The sequence below is a fragment of the Schistocerca gregaria genome, chromosome 9 (assembly GCF_023897955.1).
Source record: "Schistocerca gregaria isolate iqSchGreg1 chromosome 9, iqSchGreg1.2, whole genome shotgun sequence".
In the NCBI taxonomy this organism is placed as follows: domain Eukaryota; kingdom Metazoa; phylum Arthropoda; class Insecta; order Orthoptera; family Acrididae; genus Schistocerca; species Schistocerca gregaria.
In genome coordinates this window covers 62977118-62993775 of record NC_064928.1, presented here as the reverse complement: position 1 = coordinate 62993775, position 16658 = coordinate 62977118, and positions in this window count along the sequence as shown.

The window sequence follows — 16658 nt, the reverse complement described above, 5'->3', positions numbered from 1 at the left end:
TGTTCAATGCCGACGCAATTTCTGTGTTTCATCAACACTCTTAAGGTCCACAGATTACACAATGCCTACAGATGTGCTTCGCAAACTACTACTAGTCTTCCACTGAACGATCAAAGCGTAGACAGTTTAAGACATTACTCCCATGGAGAAAAGTCCGCATGGTGTTTATTGTGTTCAATGCCGATGCAATTTCTGTGTTTCATCAACACTCTGAAGGTCCACAGATTACAGAATGAATCCAGATGTGCTTCGGAAACTACTACTAGTCTTCCAGTAAACGAACAAAGCATAGACAGTTGAAGACATTACTCCCATGGAGAAAAGACCACATGGAGCTTGTTGTGTTCAATGCCGATGCAATTCCTGTGATTCATCAACACTCTGAAGGTCCAGAGATTACAGAATGCCTCCAGATTTGCTTTGGAAACTACTACTAGTCTTCCTGTGAACGATCAAAGCGTAGACAGTTTAAGACATTACTCCCATGGAGAAAAGTCCGCATGGTGCTTATTATGTTCAATTCCTATGCAATTTCTGTGTTTCATCAACACTCTGAAGGTCCACAGATTACAGAATGCCTCCAGATGTGCTTCGGAAACTACTACTAGTCTTCCAGTGTACGATCAAAGCGTAGACAGTTTAAGACATTACTACCATGGAGAAAAGCCCGCATGGTGCTGATTGTGTTCAATGCCGAGACAATTTTTGTGTTTCATCAACACTCTGAAGGTAAACAGATTACAGAATGTCTCCAGATGTGCTTCGGAAACTACTACTAGTCTCCCAGGGAACGATCAAAGCGTAGTCAGTTTGAGACATTACTCCCATGGAGAAAAGTCCGCATGGTGCTTATTGAGTTCAACGCCGATGCAATTTTTGTGTTTCATCAACACTCTGAAGGTCCACAGATTACAGAATGCATCCAGCTGTGCTTCTGAAACTACTACTAGTCTTCCAGTGAACGATCAAAGCGTAGACAGTTTAAGACATTACTCCCATGGAGAAAAGTCCGCATGGTGCTTATTGTGTTCAATGCCGATGCAATTTCTATGTTTCATCAACACTCTGAAGGTCCACAGATTACAGAATGCCTCCAGATGTGCTTCGGAAACTACTACTAGTCTTCCAGTAAACGATCAAAGCATAGACCGTTTAAGACTTTATTCCCATGGAGAAAACTCCACAATGTGCTTGTTGTGTTCAATGCCGATACAATTTCTGTGTTTCATCAACACTCTGAAGGTCCACAGATAACAGAATGCCTCCAGATGTGCTTCGGAAACTACTACTAGTCTTCCAGTGTACGATCAAACCGTAGACAGTTTAAGACATTACTCCCATGGAAAAAAGTTTGCATGGTTCTTATTGTGTTCAATGCCGATGCAATTTTTGTGTTTCATCAACACTCTGAAGGTCCAGAGATCACAGAATGCCTCCAGATGTGCTTCGGAAACTACTACTAGTCTTCCAGTGAACGATCAAAGCGTAGACAGTTTAAGACATTACTCCCATGGAGAAAAGTCTGCATGGTGCTTATTGTGTTCAATGCCGATTCAATTCCTGTGTTTCATCAACACTCTGAAGGTCCACGGATTACAGAATGCCTCCAGAAGTGCTTCGGAAACTACTACTAGTCTTCCAGTGAACGATCAAAGCGTAGACACTTTAAGACATTACTCCCATGTTGAAAAGTCCCCATGGTGCTTATTGTGTTCAATGCCGATGCAATTTTTGTTTTTCATAAACACTCTGAAGGTCCAGAGATTACAGAATGCCTCCAGATGTGCTTCGGAAACTACTACTAGTCTTACAGTGTACGATCAAATCGTAGCCAGTTTAGGACATTACTGTCATGGAGAAAGGTCCGCATGGTGCTTATTGTGTTCAATGCCGATGCAATTTTTGTGTCTCATCAATACTCTGAATGTCCACAGATTACAGAATGCTTCCAGATGTGCTTCGGAAACTACTACTGGTCCTCCAGTGTACGATTAAAGCGTAGACAGTTTAAGATATTAATCCCATGGAGAAAAGGCCACATGGTGCATATTGTGTTTAATGCCGATGCAATTTCGGTGTTTCATCAATAGTCTGAAGGTCCACAGAATACAGAATGCATCCAGATGTGTTTCGGAAACTACTACTAGTCTTCCAGGGAACGATCAAAGCGTAGACAGTTTGAGACATTACTTCCATGGAGAAAAGTCCGCATGGTGCTTATACTGTTCAATGCCGATTAAATTTCTGTGTTTCATCAACACTCTGAAGGTCCACAGATTACAGAATGAATCCAGATGTGCTTCGGAAACTACTACTAGTCTTCCAGTAAACGATCAAAGCGTAGGCAGTTTAAGACATTACTCCCATGGAGAAAAGTCCGCATGGTGTTTATTGTGTTCAATGCCGATGCAATTTCTGTGTTTCATCAACACTCTGAAGGTCCACAGATTACAGAATGAATCCAGATGTGCTTCGGAAACTACTACTAGTCTTCCAGTAAACGAACAAAGCATAGACAGTTGAAGACATTACTCCCATGGAGAAAAGACCACATGGAGCTTGTTGTGTTCAATGCCGATGCAATTCCTGTGATTCATCAACACTCTGAAGGTCCAGAGATTACAGAATGCCTCCAGATTTGCTTTGGAAACTACTACTAGTCTTCCTGTGAACGATCAAAGCGTAGACAGTTTAAGACATTACTCCCATGGAGAAAAGTCCGCATGGTGCTTATTATGTTCAATTCCGATGCAATTTCTGTGTTTCATCATCACTCTGAAGGTCCACAGATAACAGAAAGCCTCCAGATGTGCTTCGGAAACTACTACTAGTCTTCCAGTGTACGATCAAACCGTAGACAGTTTAAGACATTACTCCCATGGAAAAAAGTTTGCATGGTTCTTATTGTGTTCAATGCCGATGCAATTTTTGTGTTTCATCAACACTCTGAAGGTCCAGAGATCACAGAATGCCTCCAGATGTGCTTCGGAAACTACTACTAGTCTTCCAGTGAACGATCAAAGCGTAGACAGTTTAAGACATTACTCCCATGGAGAAAAGTCTGCATGGTGCTTATTGTGTTCAATGCCGATTCAATTCCTGTGTTTCATCAACACTCTGAAGGTCCACGGATTACAGAATGCCTCCAGAAGTGCTTCGGAAACTACTACTAGTCTTCCAGTGAACGATCAAAGCGTAGACACTTTAAGACATTACTCCCATGTTGAAAAGTCCCCATGTTGCTTATTGTGTTCAATGCCGATGCAATTTTTGTTTTTCATCAACACTCTGAAGGTCCAGAGATTACAGAATGCCTCCAGATGTGCTTCGGAAACTACTACTAGTCTTAGAGTGTACGATCAAATCGTAGCCAGTTTAGGACATTACTGTCATGGAAAAGGTCCGCATGGTGCTTATTGTGTTCAATGCCGATGCAATTTTTGTGTCTCATCAATACTCTGAATGTCCACAGATTACAGAATGCTTCCAGATGTGCTTCGGAAATTACTACTGGTCCTCCAGTGTACGATTAAAGCGTAGACAGTTTAAGATATTAATCCCATGGAGAAAAGGCCACATGGTGCATATTGTGTTCAATGCCGATGCAATTTCGGTGTTTCATCAATAGTCTGAAGGTCCACAGAATACAGAATGCATCCAGATGTGTTTCGGAAACTACTACTAGTCTTCCAGGGAACGATCAAAGCGTATACAGTTTGAGACATTACTTCCATGGAGAAAAGTCCGCATGGTGCTTATACTGTTCAATGCCGATTAAATTTCTGTGTTTCATCAACACTCTGAAGGTCCACAGATTACAGAATGAGTCCAGATGTGCTTCGGAAACTACTACTAGTCTTCCAGTGTACGATCAAAGCGTAGATAGTGTAAGACATTACTCCCATGAAGAAAAGTCCGCACGGTGCTTATTGTGTTCAATGCCGCCGCAATTTCTGTGTTTCATCAACACTCTGAAGGTCCACAGATTACACAATGCCTACAGATGTGCTTCGGAAACTACTACTAGTCTTCCAGGGAGCGATCAAAGCGTAGACAGTTTAAGACATTACTCCCATGGAGAAAAATCCGCATGGTGCTTATTGTGTTCAATGCCGATGCAATATCTGTGTTTTATCAACACTCTGAAGGTCCACAGACTACAGAATGCCACCAGATGTGCTTCGGAAACTTCTGGTAGTCTTCCAGTGAACGATCACAGCGTAGACAGTTTAAGACATTACTCCCATGGAGAAAAGTCCGCATGGTGCTTATTGTGTTCAATGCCGACGCAATTTCTGTGTTTCATCAACACTCTGAAGGTCCACAGATTACACAATGCCTACAGATGTGCTTCGCAAACTACTACTAGTCTTCCAGTGAACGATCAAAGCGTAGACAGTTTAAGACATTACTCCCATGGAGAAAAGTCCGCATGGTGTTTATTGTGTTCAATGCCGATGCAATTTCTGTGTTTCATCAACACTCTGAAGGTCCACAGATTACAGAATGAATCCAGATGTGCTTCGGAAACTACTACTAGTCTTCCAGTAAACGAACAAAGCATAGACAGTTGAAGACATTACTCCCATGGAGAAAAGACCACATGGAGCTTGTTGTGTTCAATGCCGATGCAATTCCTGTGATTCATCAACACTCTGAAGGTCCAGAGATTACAGAATGCCTCCAGATTTGCTTTGGAAACTACTACTAGTCTTCCTGTGAACGATCAAAGCGTAGACAGTTTAAGACATTACTCCCATGGAGAAAAGTCCGCATGGTGCTTATTATGTTCAATTCCGATGCAATTTCTGCGTTTCATCAACACTCTGAAGGTCCACAGATTACAGAATGCCTCAAGATGTGCTTCGGAAACTACTACTAGTCTTCCAGTAAACGATCAAAGCATAGACAGTTTAAGACATTACTCCCATGGAGAAAAGACCACATGGAGCTTATTGTGTTCAATGCCGATGCAATTTCTGTGTTTCATCAACACTCTGAAGGTCCACAGATTACAGAATGCCTCCAGATGTGCTTCGGAAACTACTACTAGTCTTCCAGTGTACGATCAAAGCGTAGACAGTTTAAGACATTACTACCATGGAGAAAAGTCCGCATGGTTCTTATTGTGTTCAATGCCGATGCAATTTTTGTGTTTCATCAACACTCTGAAGGTCCAGAGATCACAGAATGCCTCCAGATGTGCTTCGGAAACTACTACTAGTCTTCCAGTGAACGATCAAAGCGTAGACAGTTTAAGACATTACTCCCATGGAGAAAAGTCTGCATGGTGCTTATTGTGTTCAATGCCGATTCAATTCCTGTGTTTCATCAACACTCTGAAGGTCCACAGATTACAGAATGCCTCCAGAAGTGCTTCGGAAACTACTACTAGTCTTCCAGTGAACGATCAAAGCGTAGACACTTTAAGACATTACTCCCATGTTGAAAAGTCCCCATGGTGCTTATTGTGTTCAATGCCGATGCAATTTTTGTTTTTCATCAACACTCTGAAGGTCCACAGATTACAGAATGCCTCCAGATGTGCTTCGGAAACAACTACTAGTCTTACAGTGTACGATCAAATCGTAGCCAGTTTAGGACATTACTGTCATGGAGAAAGGTCCGCATGGTGCTTATTGTGATCAATGCCGATGCAATTTTTGTGTCTCATCAATACTCTGAATGTCCACAGACTACAGAATGCTTCCAGATGTGCTTCGGAAACTACTACTGGTCCTCCAGTGTACGATTAAAGCGTAGACAGTTTGAGACATTACCTCCATGGAGAAAAGTCCGCATGGTGCTTATTGTGTTCAATGCAGATGCATTTTTTGTGTTTCATCAACACTCTGAAGGTCCACAGATTACAGAATGCATCCAGATATGCTTCGGAAACTACTACTAGTCTTCCAGGGAACGATCAAAGCGTAGACTGTTTAAGACATTACTCCCATGGTGAAAAGTCCGCATGGTGCTTATAGTGTTCAATGCCGATTAAATATCTGTGTTTCATCAACACTCTGAAGGTCCACAGATTACAGAATGAGTCCAGATGTGCTTCGGAAACTACTACTTGTCTTCCAGTGTACGAACAAAGCGTAGACAGTGTAAGACATTACTCCCATGGAGAAAAGTCCGCATGGTGCTTATTGTGTTCAATGCCGACGCAATTTCTGTGTTTCATCAACACTCTGAAAGTCCACAGATTACACAATGCCTACAGATGTGCTTCGGAAACTACTACTAGTCTTCCTGTGAACGATCAAAGCGTAGACAGTTTAAGACATTACTCCCATGGAGAAAAGTCCGCTTGGCGTTTATTGTGTTCAATGCCGATGCAATTTCTGTGTTTCATCAACACTCGGAAGGTCCACAGATTACAGAATGAATCCAGATGTGCTTCGGAAACTACTACTAGTCTTCCAGTAAACGATCAAAGCATAGACAGTTGAAGACATTACTCCCATGGAGAAAAGACCACATGGAGCTTGTTGTGTTCAATGCCGATGCATTTTCTGTGATTCATCAACACTCTGAACGTCCAGAGATTACAGAATGCCTCCAGATGTGCTTTGGAAGTTACTACTAGTCTTCCTGTGAACGATCAAAGCGTGGACAGTTTAAGACATTACTCCCATGGAGTAAAGTCCGCATGGTGCTTATTGTGTTCAATGCCGATTCAATTCCTGTGTTTCATCAACACTCTGAATGTCCACAGATTACAGAATGCCTCCACGACTGCTTCAGAAACTACTACTAGTCTTACAGTTAACGATCAAAGCGTAGACAGTTTAGGACATTACTCCCATGTAGAAAAGTCCGCATGGTGCTTATTGTGTTCAATTCCGATGCAATTTTTGTGTTTCATCTATACTCTGAAGGTCCACAGATTACAGAATGCTTCCAGATGTGCTTCGGAAAGTACTACTGGTCTTCCAGTGTACGATCAAAGCGTAGACAGTTTAAGACATTACTCCCATGGAGAAAAGTCCACATGGTGCTTATTGTGTTCAATGCCGACGCAATTTCTGTGTTTCATCAACACTCTGAAGTTCCACAGATTACACAATGCCTACAGATGTGCTTCGGAAACTACTACTAGTCTTCCAGTGTACGATCAAAGCGTAGACAGTTTAAGACATTACTCCCATGGAGAAAAGTCCGCATGGTGCTTATTGTGTTCAATGCCGATGCAATTTCTGTGTTTCATCAACACTCTGAAGGTCCACAGATTACAGAATGAATCCAGATGTGCTTCGGAAACTACTACTAGTCTTCCAGTAAACGAACAAAGCATAGACAGTTGAAGACATTACTCCCATGGAGAAAAGACCACATGGAGCTTGTTGTGTTCAATGCCGATGCAATTCCTGTGATTCATCAACACTCTGAAGATCCAGAGATTACAGAATGCCTCCAGATTTGCTTTGGAAACTACTACTAGTCTTCCTGTGAACGATCAAAGCGTAGACAGTTTAAGACATTACTCCCATGGAGAAAAGTCCGCATGGTGCTTATTATGGTCAATTCCGATGCAATTTCTGCGTTTCATCAACACTCTGAAGGTCCACAGATTACAGAATGCCTCAAGATGTGCTTCGGAAACTACTACTAGTCTTCCAGTAAACGATCAAAGCATAGACAGTTGAAGACATTACTCCCATGGAGAAAAGACCACATGGAGCTTGTTGTGTTCAATGCCGATGCATTTTCTGTGATTCATCAACACTCTGAACGTCCAGAGATTACAGAATGCCTCCAGATGTGCTTTGGAAGTTACTACTAGTCTTCCTGTGAACGATCAAAGCGTGGACAGTTTAAGACATTACTCCCATGGAGTAAAGTCCGCATGGTGCTTATTGTGTTCAATGCCGATTCAATTCCTGTGTTTCATCAACACTCTGAATGTCCACAGATTACAGAATGCCTCCACGACTGCTTCAGAAACTACTACTAGTCTTACAGTTAACGATCAAAGCGTAGACAGTTTAGGACATTACTCCCATGTAGAAAAGTCCGCATGGTGCTTATTGTGTTCAATTCCGATGCAATTTTTGTGTTTCATCTATACTCTGAAGGTCCACAGATTACAGAATGCTTCCAGATGAGCTTCGGAAAGTACTACTGGTCTTCCAGTGTACGATCAAAGCGTAGACAGTTTAAGACATTACTCCCATGGAGAAAAGTCCACATGGTGCTTATTGTGTTCAATGCCGTTGCAATTTCGGTGTTTCATCAACACTCTGAAGGTCCACAGAATACAGAATGCATCCAGATGTGCTTCGGAAACTACTACTAGTCTTCCAGGGAACGATCAAAGCGTAGACTCTTTAAGACATTAGTCTCATGGAGAAAAGTCCGTATGGTGCTTATAGTGTTTAATGCCGATTAAATTTCTGTGTTTCATCAACACTCTGAAGGTCCACAGATTACAGAATGCCTCCAGATGTGCATCGGAGACTACTACTAGTCTACCAGTGTACGATCAAAGCGTAGACAGTTTAGGACATTACTCCCATGGAGAAAAGTCCGCATGGTGCTTATTGTGTTCAATGCCGACGCAATTTCTGTGTTTCATCAACACTCTGAAGTTCCACAGATTACACAATGCCTACAGATGTGCTTCGGAAACTACTACTAGTCTTCCAGTGTACGATCAAAGCGTAGACAGTTTAAGACATTACTCCCATGGAGAAAAGTCCGCATGGTGCTTATTGTGTTCAATGCCGATGCAATTTCTGTGTTTCATCAACACTCTGAAGGTCCACAGATTACAGAATGAATCCAGATGTGCTTCGGAAACTACTACTAGTCTTCCAGTAAACGAACAAAGCATAGACAGTTGAAGACATTACTCCCATGGAGAAAAGACCACATGGAGCTTGTTGTGTTCAATGCCGATGCAATTCCTGTGATTCATCAACACTCTGAAGATCCAGAGATTACAGAATGCCTCCAGATTTGCTTTGGAAACTACTACTAGTCTTCCTGTGAACGATCAAAGCGTAGACAGTTTAAGACATTACTCCCATGGAGAAAAGTCCGCATGGTGCTTATTATGGTCAATTCCGATGCAATTTCTGCGTTTCATCAACACTCTGAAGGTCCACAGATTACAGAATGCCTCCAGATGTGCTTCGGAAACTACTACTCGTCTTCCAGTGTACGATCAAAGCGTAGACAGTTTAAGACATTACTACCATGGAGAAAAGCCCGCATGGTGCTTATTGTGTTCAATGCCGATGCAATTTTTGTGTCTCATCAATACTCTGAATGTCCACAGATTACAGAATGCTTCCAGATGTGCTTCGGAAACTACTACTGGTCCTCCAGTGTACGATTAAAGCGTAGACAGTTTAAGATATTAATCCCATGGAGAAAAGGCCACATGGTGCATATTGTGTTTAATGCCGATGCAATTTCGGTGTTTCATCAATAGTCTGAAGGTCCACAGAATACAGAATGCATCCAGATGTGTTTCGGAAACTACTACTAGTCTTCCAGGGAACGATCAAAGCGTAGACAGTTTGAGACATTACTTCCATGGAGAAAAGTCCGCATGGTGCTTATACTGTTCAATGCCGATTAAATTTCTGTGTTTCATCAACACTCTGAAGGTCCACAGATTACAGAATGAGTCCAGATGTGCTTCGGAAACTACTACTAGTCTTCCAGTGTACGATCAAAGCGTAGATAGTGTAAGACATTACTCCCATGAAGAAAAGTCCGCACGGTGCTTATTGTGTTCAATGCCGCCGCAATTTCTGTGTTTCATCAACACTCTGAAGGTCCACAGATTACACAATGCCTACAGATGTGCTTCGGAAACTACTACTAGTCTTCCAGGGAGCGATCAAAGCGTAGACAGTTTAAGACATTACTCCCATGGAGAAAAATCCGCATGGTGCTTATTGTGTTCAATGCCGATGCAATATCTGTGTTTTATCAACACTCTGAAGGTCCACAGACTACAGAATGCCACCAGATGTGCTTCGGAAACTTCTGGTAGTCTTCCAGTGAACGATCACAGCGTAGACAGTTTAAGACATTACTCCCATGGAGAAAAGTCCGCATGGTGCTTATTGTGTTCAATGCCGACGCAATTTCTGTGTTTCATCAACACTCTGAAGGTCCACAGATTACACAATGCCTACAGATGTGCTTCGCAAACTACTACTAGTCTTCCAGTGAACGATCAAAGCGTAGGCAGTTTAAGACATTACTCCCATGGAGAAAAGTCCGCATGGTGTTTATTGTGTTCAATGCCGATGCAATTTCTGTGTTTCATCAACACTCTGAAGGTCCACAGATTACAGAATGAATCCAGATGTGCTTCGGAAACTACTACTAGTCTTCCAGTAAACGAACAAAGCATAGACAGTTGAAGACATTACTCCCATGGAGAAAAGACCACATGGAGCTTGTTGTGTTCAATGCCGATGCAATTCCTGTGATTCATCAACACTCTGAAGGTCCAGAGATTACAGAATGCCTCCAGATTTGCTTTGGAAACTACTACTAGTCTTCCTGTGAACGATCAAAGCGTAGACAGTTTAAGACATTACTCCCATGGAGAAAAGTCCGCATGGTGCTTATTATGTTCAATTCCGATGCAATTTCTGTGTTTCATCATCACTCTGAAGGTCCACAGATAACAGAAAGCCTCCAGATGTGCTTCGGAAACTACTACTAGTCTTCCAGTGTACGATCAAACCGTAGACAGTTTAAGACATTACTCCCATGGAAAAAAGTTTGCATGGTTCTTATTGTGTTCAATGCCGATGCAATTTTTGTGTTTCATCAACACTCTGAAGGTCCAGAGATCACAGAATGCCTCCAGATGTGCTTCGGAAACTACTACTAGTCTTCCAGTGAACGATCAAAGCGTAGACAGTTTAAGACATTACTCCCATGGAGAAAAGTCTGCATGGTGCTTATTGTGTTCAATGCCGATTCAATTCCTGTGTTTCATCAACACTCTGAAGGTCCACGGATTACAGAATGCCTCCAGAAGTGCTTCGGAAACTACTACTAGTCTTCCAGTGAACGATCAAAGCGTAGACACTTTAAGACATTACTCCCATGTTGAAAAGTCCCCATGTTGCTTATTGTGTTCAATGCCGATGCAATTTTTGTTTTTCATCAACACTCTGAAGGTCCAGAGATTACAGAATGCCTCCAGATGTGCTTCGGAAACTACTACTAGTCTTAGAGTGTACGATCAAATCGTAGCCAGTTTAGGACATTACTGTCATGGAAAAGGTCCGCATGGTGCTTATTGTGTTCAATGCCGATGCAATTTTTGTGTCTCATCAATACTCTGAATGTCCACAGATTACAGAATGCTTCCAGATGTGCTTCGGAAATTACTACTGGTCCTCCAGTGTACGATTAAAGCGTAGACAGTTTAAGATATTAATCCCATGGAGAAAAGGCCACATGGTGCATATTGTGTTCAATGCCGATGCAATTTCGGTGTTTCATCAATAGTCTGAAGGTCCACAGAATACAGAATGCATCCAGATGTGTTTCGGAAACTACTACTAGTCTTCCAGGGAACGATCAAAGCGTATACAGTTTGAGACATTACTTCCATGGAGAAAAGTCCGCATGGTGCTTATACTGTTCAATGCCGATTAAATTTCTGTGTTTCATCAACACTCTGAAGGTCCACAGATTACAGAATGAGTCCAGATGTGCTTCGGAAACTACTACTAGTCTTCCAGTGTACGATCAAAGCGTAGATAGTGTAAGACATTACTCTCATGAAGAAAAGTCCGCACGGTGCTTATTGTGTTCAATGCCGCCGCAATTTCTGTGTTTCATCAACACTCTGAAGGTCCACAGATTACACAATGCCTACAGATGTGCTTCGGAAACTACTACTAGTCTTCCAGGGAGCGATCAAAGCGTAGACAGTTTAAGACATTACTCCCATGGAGAAAAATCCGCATGGTGCTTATTGTGTTCAATGCCGATGCAATATCTGTGTTTTATCAACACTCTGAAGGTCCACAGACTACAGAATGCCACCAGATGTGCTTCGGAAACTTCTGGTAGTCTTCCAGTGAACGATCACAGCGTAGACAGTTTAAGACATTACTCCCATGGAGAAAAGTCCGCATGGTGCTTATTGTGTTCAATGCCGACGCAATTTCTGTGTTTCATCAACACTCTGAAGGTCCACAGATTACACAATGCCTACAGATGTGCTTCGCAAACTACTACTAGTCTTCCAGTGAACGATCAAAGCGTAGACAGTTTAAGACATTACTCCCATGGAGAAAAGTCCGCATGGTGTTTATTGTGTTCAATGCCGATGCAATTTCTGTGTTTCATCAACACTCTGAAGGTCCACAGATTACAGAATGAATCCAGATGTGCTTCGGAAACTACTACTAGTCTTCCAGTAAACGAACAAAGCATAGACAGTTGAAGACATTACTCCCATGGAGAAAAGACCACATGGAGCTTGTTGTGTTCAATGCCGATGCAATTCCTGTGATTCATCAACACTCTGAAGGTCCAGAGATTACAGAATGCCTCCAGATTTGCTTTGGAAACTACTACTAGTCTTCCTGTGAACGATCAAAGCGTAGACAGTTTAAGACATTACTCCCATGGAGAAAAGTCCGCATGGTGCTTATTATGTTCAATTCCGATGCAATTTCTGCGTTTCATCAACACTCTGAAGGTCCACAGATTACAGAATGCCTCAAGATGTGCTTCGGAAACTACTACTAGTCTTCCAGTAAACGATCAAAGCATAGACAGTTTAAGACATTACTCCCATGGAGAAAAGACCACATGGAGCTTATTGTGTTCAATGCCGATGCAATTTCTGTGTTTCATCAACACTCTGAAGGTCCACAGATTACAGAATGCCTCCAGATGTGCTTCGGAAACTACTACTAGTCTTCCAGTGTACGATCAAAGCGTAGACAGTTTAAGACATTACTACCATGGAGAAAAGTCCGCATGGTTCTTATTGTGTTCAATGCCGATGCAATTTTTGTGTTTCATCAACACTCTGAAGGTCCAGAGATCACAGAATGCCTCCAGATGTGCTTCGGAAACTACTACTAGTCTTCCAGTGAACGATCAAAGCGTAGACAGTTTAAGACATTACTCCCATGGAGAAAAGTCTGCATGGTGCTTATTGTGTTCAATGCCGATTCAATTCCTGTGTTTCATCAACACTCTGAAGGTCCACAGATTACAGAATGCCTCCAGAAGTGCTTCGGAAACTACTACTAGTCTTCCAGTGAACGATCAAAGCGTAGACACTTTAAGACATTACTCCCATGTTGAAAAGTCCCCATGGTGCTTATTGTGTTCAATGCCGATGCAATTTTTGTTTTTCATCAACACTCTGAAGGTCCACAGATTACAGAATGCCTCCAGATGTGCTTCGGAAACAACTACTAGTCTTACAGTGTACGATCAAATCGTAGCCAGTTTAGGACATTACTGTCATGGAGAAAGGTCCGCATGGTGCTTATTGTGATCAATGCCGATGCAATTTTTGTGTCTCATCAATACTCTGAATGTCCACAGACTACAGAATGCTTCCAGATGTGCTTCGGAAACTACTACTGGTCCTCCAGTGTACGATTAAAGCGTAGACAGTTTGAGACATTACCTCCATGGAGAAAAGTCCGCATGGTGCTTATTGTGTTCAATGCAGATGCATTTTTTGTGTTTCATCAACACTCTGAAGGTCCACAGATTACAGAATGCATCCAGATATGCTTCGGAAACTACTACTAGTCTTCCAGGGAACGATCAAAGCGTAGACTGTTTAAGACATTACTCCCATGGTGAAAAGTCCGCATGGTGCTTATAGTGTTCAATGCCGATTAAATATCTGTGTTTCATCAACACTCTGAAGGTCCACAGATTACAGAATGAGTCCAGATGTGCTTCGGAAACTACTACTTGTCTTCCAGTGTACGAACAAAGCGTAGACAGTGTAAGACATTACTCCCATGGAGAAAAGTCCGCATGGTGCTTATTGTGTTCAATGCCGACGCAATTTCTGTGTTTCATCAACACTCTGAAAGTCCACAGATTACACAATGCCTACAGATGTGCTTCGGAAACTACTACTAGTCTTCCTGTGAACGATCAAAGCGTAGACAGTTTAAGACATTACTCCCATGGAGAAAAGTCCGCTTGGCGTTTATTGTGTTCAATGCCGATGCAATTTCTGTGTTTCATCAACACTCGGAAGGTCCACAGATTACAGAATGAATCCAGATGTGCTTCGGAAACTACTACTAGTCTTCCAGTAAACGATCAAAGCATAGACAGTTGAAGACATTACTCCCATGGAGAAAAGACCACATGGAGCTTGTTGTGTTCAATGCCGATGCATTTTCTGTGATTCATCAACACTCTGAACGTCCAGAGATTACAGAATGCCTCCAGATGTGCTTTGGAAGTTACTACTAGTCTTCCTGTGAACGATCAAAGCGTGGACAGTTTAAGACATTACTCCCATGGAGTAAAGTCCGCATGGTGCTTATTGTGTTCAATGCCGATTCAATTCCTGTGTTTCATCAACACTCTGAATGTCCACAGATTACAGAATGCCTCCACGACTGCTTCAGAAACTACTACTAGTCTTACAGTTAACGATCAAAGCGTAGACAGTTTAGGACATTACTCCCATGTAGAAAAGTCCGCATGGTGCTTATTGTGTTCAATTCCGATGCAATTTTTGTGTTTCATCTATACTCTGAAGGTCCACAGATTACAGAATGCTTCCAGATGTGCTTCGGAAAGTACTACTGGTCTTCCAGTGTACGATCAAAGCGTAGACAGTTTAAGACATTACTCCCATGGAGAAAAGTCCACATGGTGCTTATTGTGTTCAATGCCGTTGCAATTTCGGTGTTTCATCAACACTCTGAAGGTCCACAGAATACAGAATGCATCCAGATGTGCTTCGGAAACTACTACTAGTCTTCCAGGGAACGATCAAAGCGTAGACTCTTTAAGACATTAGTCTCATGGAGAAAAGTCCGTATGGTGCTTATAGTGTTTAATGCCGATTAAATTTCTGTGTTTCATCAACACTCTGAAGGTCCACAGATTACAGAATGCCTCCAGATGTGCATCGGAGACTACTACTAGTCTACCAGTGTACGATCAAAGCGTAGACAGTTTAGGACATTACTCCCATGGAGAAAAGTCCGCATGGTGCTTATTGTGTTCAATGCCGACGCAATTTCTGTGTTTCATCAACACTCTGAAGTTCCACAGATTACACAATGCCTACAGATGTGCTTCGGAAACTACTACTAGTCTTCCAGTGTACGATCAAAGCGTAGACAGTTTAAGACATTACTCCCATGGAGAAAAGTCCGCATGGTGCTTATTGTGTTCAATGCCGATGCAATTTCTGTGTTTCATCAACACTCTGAAGGTCCACAGATTACAGAATGAATCCAGATGTGCTTCGGAAACTACTACTAGTCTTCCAGTAAACGAACAAAGCATAGACAGTTGAAGACATTACTCCCATGGAGAAAAGACCACATGGAGCTTGTTGTGTTCAATGCCGATGCAATTCCTGTGATTCATCAACACTCTGAAGATCCAGAGATTACAGAATGCCTCCAGATTTGCTTTGGAAACTACTACTAGTCTTCCTGTGAACGATCAAAGCGTAGACAGTTTAAGACATTACTCCCATGGAGAAAAGTCCGCATGGTGCTTATTATGGTCAATTCCGATGCAATTTCTGCGTTTCATCAACACTCTGAAGGTCCACAGATTACAGAATGCCTCAAGATGTGCTTCGGAAACTACTACTAGTCTTCCAGTAAACGATCAAAGCATAGACAGTTGAAGACATTACTCCCATGGAGAAAAGACCACATGGAGCTTGTTGTGTTCAATGCCGATGCATTTTCTGTGATTCATCAACACTCTGAACGTCCAGAGATTACAGAATGCCTCCAGATGTGCTTTGGAAGTTACTACTAGTCTTCCTGTGAACGATCAAAGCGTGGACAGTTTAAGACATTACTCCCATGGAGTAAAGTCCGCATGGTGCTTATTGTGTTCAATGCCGATTCAATTCCTGTGTTTCATCAACACTCTGAATGTCCACAGATTACAGAATGCCTCCACGACTGCTTCAGAAACTACTACTAGTCTTACAGTTAACGATCAAAGCGTAGACAGTTTAGGACATTACTCCCATGTAGAAAAGTCCGCATGGTGCTTATTGTGTTCAATTCCGATGCAATTTTTGTGTTTCATCTATACTCTGAAGGTCCACAGATTACAGAATGCTTCCAGATGAGCTTCGGAAAGTACTACTGGTCTTCCAGTGTACGATCAAAGCGTAGACAGTTTAAGACATTACTCCCATGGAGAAAAGTCCACATGGTGCTTATTGTGTTCAATGCCGTTGCAATTTCGGTGTTTCATCAACACTCTGAAGGTCCACAGAATACAGAATGCATCCAGATGTGCTTCGGAAACTACTACTAGTCTTCCAGGGAACGATCAAAGCGTAGACTCTTTAAGACATTAGTCTCATGGAGAAAAGTCCGTATGGTGCTTATAGTGTTTAATGCCGATTAAATTTCTGTGTTTCATCAACACTCTGAAGGTCCACAGATTACAGAATGCCTCCAGAT